Source organism: Pundamilia nyererei, unplaced genomic scaffold, assembly GCF_000239375.1.
Source record: "Pundamilia nyererei isolate P.nyererei 1_Seehausen unplaced genomic scaffold, PunNye1.0 scaffold00072, whole genome shotgun sequence".
In the NCBI taxonomy this organism is placed as follows: domain Eukaryota; kingdom Metazoa; phylum Chordata; class Actinopteri; order Cichliformes; family Cichlidae; genus Pundamilia; species Pundamilia nyererei.
The window spans coordinates 821,897-828,658 of NW_005187473.1; positions in this window are offsets into that span (position 1 = coordinate 821,897).

The following is a 6,762-nucleotide window of genomic DNA, read 5'->3' on the forward strand; positions in this document are numbered from 1 at the left end:
TTAGGCTGCTGCCCCCGCGACCCGGCCCCGGATAAAGCGGATGAAGATGGATGGAAGATGGATGGATCTGTCTTGGTCTCGATACCCCCTGGTCTTGGTATTGTCTTGGTCTTGGTTTAGGGGGTCTTGACTACAAGTCTACTCAGATCGTGGTATAGTTGAAAGATAATTTCAGTTTCTTGTTCTTAATAACAGGATTTGCACTTGGTGTGGTCTTTTGTTGCTGTGGCAGTTCTCCTTTGAAATTTGCTGCGTTGTGTGTTGAGAGATGCTCTTCTGCAAATGTTGATTGCAAAGAATCTGCTTTATTTCTGTTCCGTTCCCATCAGGTCCTTTGACCTCTGGCTTAACAAGGCATTTTTGCCCAGAGAACTGACACTCACCAAATATTTCCTTTTATTTATTTATTTATTTTTTACCATTCTCTGTAAACCCTAGAGATGGTCCTGTGGCAAAATTCCAGTAGATTTGCTGTTTCTGAAATACTCAGACCAGCCTGCCTGGCATTAATAGCCATGCCACATTCAAAGTCACTTAAACCACTTTTCGTTCCCATTCTGATGCTCAATTTCATACGGGATTTCTTGACTATGCCTACGTGCATAAATGCTGCAAAGTGACTGGCTAATTAGACATTTCTAGCAATGAGCAGTTGAGCAGCTGGTTCTAATGAAGTGGCTGGTAAGTGTATATCATCATACAATCTGCCTGGATTCAATTTATAAATGTATACATTTAAATGTCCGCTGGGATTTGATTGTGTAGCTGGAGGGTAAATTGTGTGGTTGTCTTAGCACAAACATTTTGCAAGCAAATAAAAAATGTAAGTCAAAATTTGCTTCTAAAAGCCTTTAAAAACAAATGTGGATATTTTAAACAATGATGTCTCAATCAAATCAACCAAAATAATTTGAACCAAACAATTCAATCCTAATATTAATCTTGATGCCTGATGGACTGTTTAGACATATTTTAAACCTCAAATCAGAAGAAATAGCTCCTATGGAAAACATTAATTAATTGATGAAAGTTTACAATGGCTTTTAAAAGAAGACCATTCACCATTTTAAACCAGATTCAGACTGATTAGTAAAGGTTCTGGTCACTGTTTCCAAATTCAATTCAGTTCAATTCAGTTTTATTTATACAGCGCCAAATTGCAATGACAGTCGCCTCAAGGTGCATTATATTGTAAGGGAGACACTACAATACAATAATGTGAATTATTCAACCACAACAAAGGCATCCAGTGAACCAGTGTTACACAAGACAGACGACCTTAAGAAACTTAAGGGACTTTGTTATTAGCCTTTAACAAAATCAGAATATTTCTTCCAATTTATTTCACTCAGTCTTTAAAAAAATAACAAACATAACACAGTTTAAAAGGCATAAAATAGTCTTTTTCAACAGCAAGGTGACTCAAATAGAGGTATTAGATGAAAACCTGACATATTTCGGCATGGTGTGCAGTGGAGGACAAAAGAAGAAGTCGCAGGCTTAAAAAACAGACAAGTCTGAAAATCTTTACGAAATAGGAAAAAGAGACGTGACGCAGGACCTGAGATGAATCTGGAACTTCAGTTAACACATCTGCTGCTCACTGCAGTGTTAATTCTGGCAGAAAATTCAGATTCAGTTTCAGTCATGGTCTTGTGCCTAATATTTCACTTAGTTTTAGTCATAATTTAGGCATCTAAGTTTAGCTTTACTTGACTAAATAAGATTGTCATAGACTACACCTTAAGTTGATTTAGCAGTCATAGATATTAAGTGTAAAAGCTTCTTATCTTTGTACCGGGTTTTGAGTTTACAAAGCACTTTATTTTCCTTCACATCAAATGCAGAGTGTGTCCGTATGTCTGCTCTTCTCTTCCTGACTTTTTGCCATGTTTTCATGAGAAAGAGGGAGCATGGAAGCTCCCCTGCCTCCCACACTGTTTGTTAGCAGCAGATCAAATGTGCACATCTAACCTTACTCAAGAAGGCAATTACTTTTGATTGGATCACTTCCAAACTCGTTCCGCCTTTCTACACAACTTAACTAGTTCTGATTGGATCATGTCTCCAGAACATTTTCATCTTGTTTTATTAGCTGATGAAAGGGTAAATGCTTTTCATCATAGTTTCTGTCCTGGTGTGTTTTCATCTTGTTTTAATCAGAAACAAAAACTATGGTGATAATTATTGGTTAATGAAATTAAGACTGGTTCATTAATGGTGCTAAACATACTTGCAATAAAAGCATACCTGATTAGAAAAAGACACAGTGGGACACTATCACTCACTGACTGGCCTCCCCAGAATGTGGACATTATTGAAGCAACGTGGGAGAAAATAAACGGCAGGAAACATCCAAAGAGATTTGTCCTTCAAGAAACCTGGAGAACTATTCCTGAAGACTACTTAAAGAAATGACAAGAAAGCTTGACTAAGAGCGTTCAGACTGTCTTGAAAGATAAATGTGGTAATACCATACATAGACTTTCAAGTTCATTAGAGTTCTATAAACTCAAGGGTTCATACACCGTTTTCAGGGTCAAATTCAAGCACTTTTTAAGCACTTTCAAGATCCATTTTCAAGCTTTTCCAGCACATTGCCAAAAAACACAATATATGCTTCACTTTGCATCACCTCAATAAGACCATGTAAAAATTTTAAACAAATCATCTTAGATTGACTTAAATGTACCTTTTCACCTTTGGTTAAAAACATAGAAAACGTGACACAAAATGCTGCAAAATTAATTCCCTATAAAACCATCAGTAAGATGTTTAACTGTGTTGCTGTCTGTATTATTGTTTAAGTCCTAAATTATGGCCTTTAAAGTATTAGTCCTAAATGCATCATGTACAGTAAGACAGGAATGGAGAATAGAGGAATGGAGGCTTTGAACAGATGACATAGCCAGTTCAATTCAACACATAAAACTTTAAGAATGCAAAAGCATCTGTCTAAAAGCTGTTTATTTCATCGATCATCTGTGATATTATTATATACAGTTATAATGCATTGTTCATCTCACTTAAATAAACAGGCAGCCTCAAAATAGGAAACATTCATATGTGAAAACACATAGATATTTGTCTGTTGTCTCAGTGGCTGATAGTGCCCCACAGGCCTCAGTGTGAGCTTGAAGCAATTTATAATTTTTAAGTTGTTTAATGTGTAAGCCCTTACAATAAAAAGATTTTGCATTAAAGCCAGGAAACTTGACTTTTCTTTGTGACCATACGGATCAGTCATATTACCCCTAAGGTGTTGCCAAAGGCGCCAAGTTAATACAGCAATACACAAAAATATAAACAGTATTCTGTTTACTTGGTGACAACTTCGATTTTACCTTTTACTTAGAAAGCCTTAAGTTGGCTAATTATGTATCAAGCTAACGTTTAAAGCTTTCACTTGAGGGAAGTAACTCACATTACTGCAACTGCTAAGTAATGTAAGCTAAGTACACAGCATATTCTATAAATTACCATGCCATAACTAACTGCTATACTAGCGCTGTTGTATTGCATCATACTCAGTGCATTTCAATCATGTATCCCCTGAGTTTGCTAGCTAGCAAAATAATAATCAATTGTAACATCAAATGATTCAAGAGTGGAAACTCCACCATTGTGAAAAAGTGCAAATCCTTTTCAGGTGTCTACTCATGAATTTGGTCCTTGTCTTATCCATGATTTGTATTTGTATCAGATAGTAATTTGTTGTGAATGAAGTACAATTAAAATTTCAAGCAGTTTTAAGCACCACATCTGAAACTCAAGCACTTTTCAAACCTTGAAAAGACAATATTAAAATCCAAGTATTTTCAAGGCTTTCAAGCACCCGTACGAACCCTGAAACCCTGTTAATGTCTTATATACTGTATCTCCATGTATGTTTGCACGTTTTTATAAATTATTTCTATAAATTTGATGAACATAAAGAAATGAGGGGTATGTCATTAGGGTGATGGTTGGTCTAGTTTCTCCTTTCTTCTAATTAAACTTCCTGCAGTTATTCTCCTCTCTAGTGAGCGGAGTTCTGTTCCCACTCCTCAGGCTGACACTGTTGCTGATTGTCATCATTAACACCACTATATGAGGACCAGGTGATCCATCTAGCCTCTGCCAGATAGTCTCCCTCTCTCAAGTGGTAACAGGCCAAATCTAACCTCCTCGCACTTACCTTTTGCTCAGTTCCCTGCGGTAACCATTTCAATAAAGACTACAAAACCTTCTCTGAGTCTCTTTTGGTTCTGCATTTATTGTATACAGTGTATTGTGTTGCCGTTCAATACTCTGGCCATATGATGAACCCAGGTAAAGTGTAGAGTGCATGTGGAGCCCTGAGGAGCATTCATTGAAAGCTGATTAAAAATGATCTGAAATCAGAATATCTATTTTGCAATTGCTCTCTCCAGAATAAATGTTTCGGATTATTAAGCAGATCAGTGCACACATACTCAAAACAGGGTAATTAAAAGATTTAATTTTAGATAACGACAAGATCAGTACTTGTAACAACACATACATACATTGGTGAGATGAGTTTTTTTTCCCTTTGTAGTCGGTGCCAGATTGTTACCAAGAGACCACATCTTAAAGGTACACAAATATTGATTAAAGCAGTTTTCCCTTTAGAATTGAATCCTTGTTATCCACAGTTAGAGTAGCACCGCATAAAAAGAAAGGGCCAAAGAAATGTCTGGGGAAAGAAAGTCCAGCTGGAATTTCAAAGTTCGTTTTTTCCTTTCTTTTCATTTTTAGTGCCAGCTGGCCATCCTGTCCAAAAAAAAAAAAAAAAGACCGTCTGAATGGAGTTTAGCCAAGGACATATTTGCGTGCTGACATGTCTATTCTCTGTAGTCAAGCCTCTTGATGACAAAGAAAAAGAAAAAAAATCCTACCTCGTGTTATTGTGATTGAACGACCTTGGGTTTGTTTGTTGCTGTCAAACTCTTGAAACAATGTGTTGGAGAATCTGAGGACTTTGATTCTTAAGACTCAAATTTTTCAGCGACAACATTCAACAAAAACACAGATTAAGACCCCCTGGAGATATAAGCATCTACTGCTGTCAGACTGCTGTCTGTTTCATGTTTCAGTTTTCCTTTTAAATAGTACGCGTGCAGCACACTTCTCGTACAGTTTTAAATACACTTGGTTCCGTTGTGGCGATCAGTTTCGTGTAATTGCAAATTCAATATCTCAGTGTGGGGCAGGGATAGCTCAGTAGGTAGAGTGGTGGCCCCATGATCGGAAGGTCGGGGGTTCAATTCCCCTGAACAGCTACCCTGAGGTACCCCTGAGCAAGGTACCGTCCCTACACACTGCTCCCCAGGCGCCCAATGGCTGCCCACTGCTTCACTGAGTGAATGGGTTAAATGCAGAGAGGAATTTCCCCACAGGGATCAATAAAGTACACTTTCTTTCTTAACTTCAACATTATCTTGTATCTACTCAGCCCTCCAATAATTTCAGACAATGTCTCCAGCAATGGTCACTCTGATTCAGTAACGACCTTTCAGCCCCCCTTAAAGTAATTATGAACTCATTGCTGCAGGCAGCGTAAAGTCTTTTCTTCAAGCTGTGCTGAAGGTTGTATTCTTTTAAACCTGTGAATGACATGGAAAGTATTATAAGAAGGATTTAATGAATAATAAGCTTAAAAAATGAACATCAAGTGGATTGAAGGGCAGACTTTGGGAGTGCACGAATGACCCGTTTCAATCAGAGATTGTACATTTGTGTCTCAACCTCCTTATATCAGCAGAGTGACAACATTGTATTAAGTTCAGGTAGACATAAAATCCCTGCTTCATTACTCTTAAACCTAAACTGTGTCAGTGCAAATTAAGTATAAGACTATTGAGATGATTTTTTCCCTTTTTTTGTAATTCACATGAGATACAGTACATGAATATAGATTTCCATATTTGTCTGCAGAAGTGGATGATGTGATGACATACCGTGATAATGTTGAGAAATGAGGACTCAAGCCTGGAGTCAGAAGCAAGAGTTATTTCAGCTGGGCTTATTTATGAATTGGGAGCATCTGGGTTTAGCAGAATGCACCACAGAGAGCTGAGATTGCTGGAGGTGATGCTTACATGGTAGTTGAACTAGTCTGGCTGGTAACAGTGGTAGGAAGGTTCGCCACAGCAGGCCGACCACATGCAAGATAAAATATTCTCCTCTTCTGTGCTCTACACACTGTTCATGAAGGCCACTTGAAGTTTGGAGGTCTGCAGTGACTCTGCAGAAAGTTGGTGACCTCTCCCTCAGCACCCACTGACCCTGCTCTGTGATTTTAGGTGCCCTGCCACTTTGTGGCTTAGTTTCTGTCGTTCCAAGTTTCTTCCACTTTGTTTTATTACCAGTAACAGCTGACTGTGGAATATTTAGTAGTGAGAACATTTCACAAATGGTCTTGTTGCGCAGGTGACATCCTATCATGGGATGATTCACTGAGCTCCTCCTAATGTTTGTAGAGGTAGTCTGCATGCCATAGAGGCTTGTTTTATACAACTGTAGGCACAAAAGTGATTGGAATACCTAAAATGATCAATGATCTGGATGGGTAAGTGAATACGTTTGGCAATATACTCTGTGTATTTCAAACTTAGAGGTTTGAATAGAACAGTTTTGTCCTCTATGGGTAAATTTTTTTCATAACTCTTCCAATTGAAGGAGCGTGGCCACTGACTGACAGTCTACTGGGCATCATCCACTGCTTTGTTTCATTAAACTGGGCCTCTTCTCTGTGTGTGC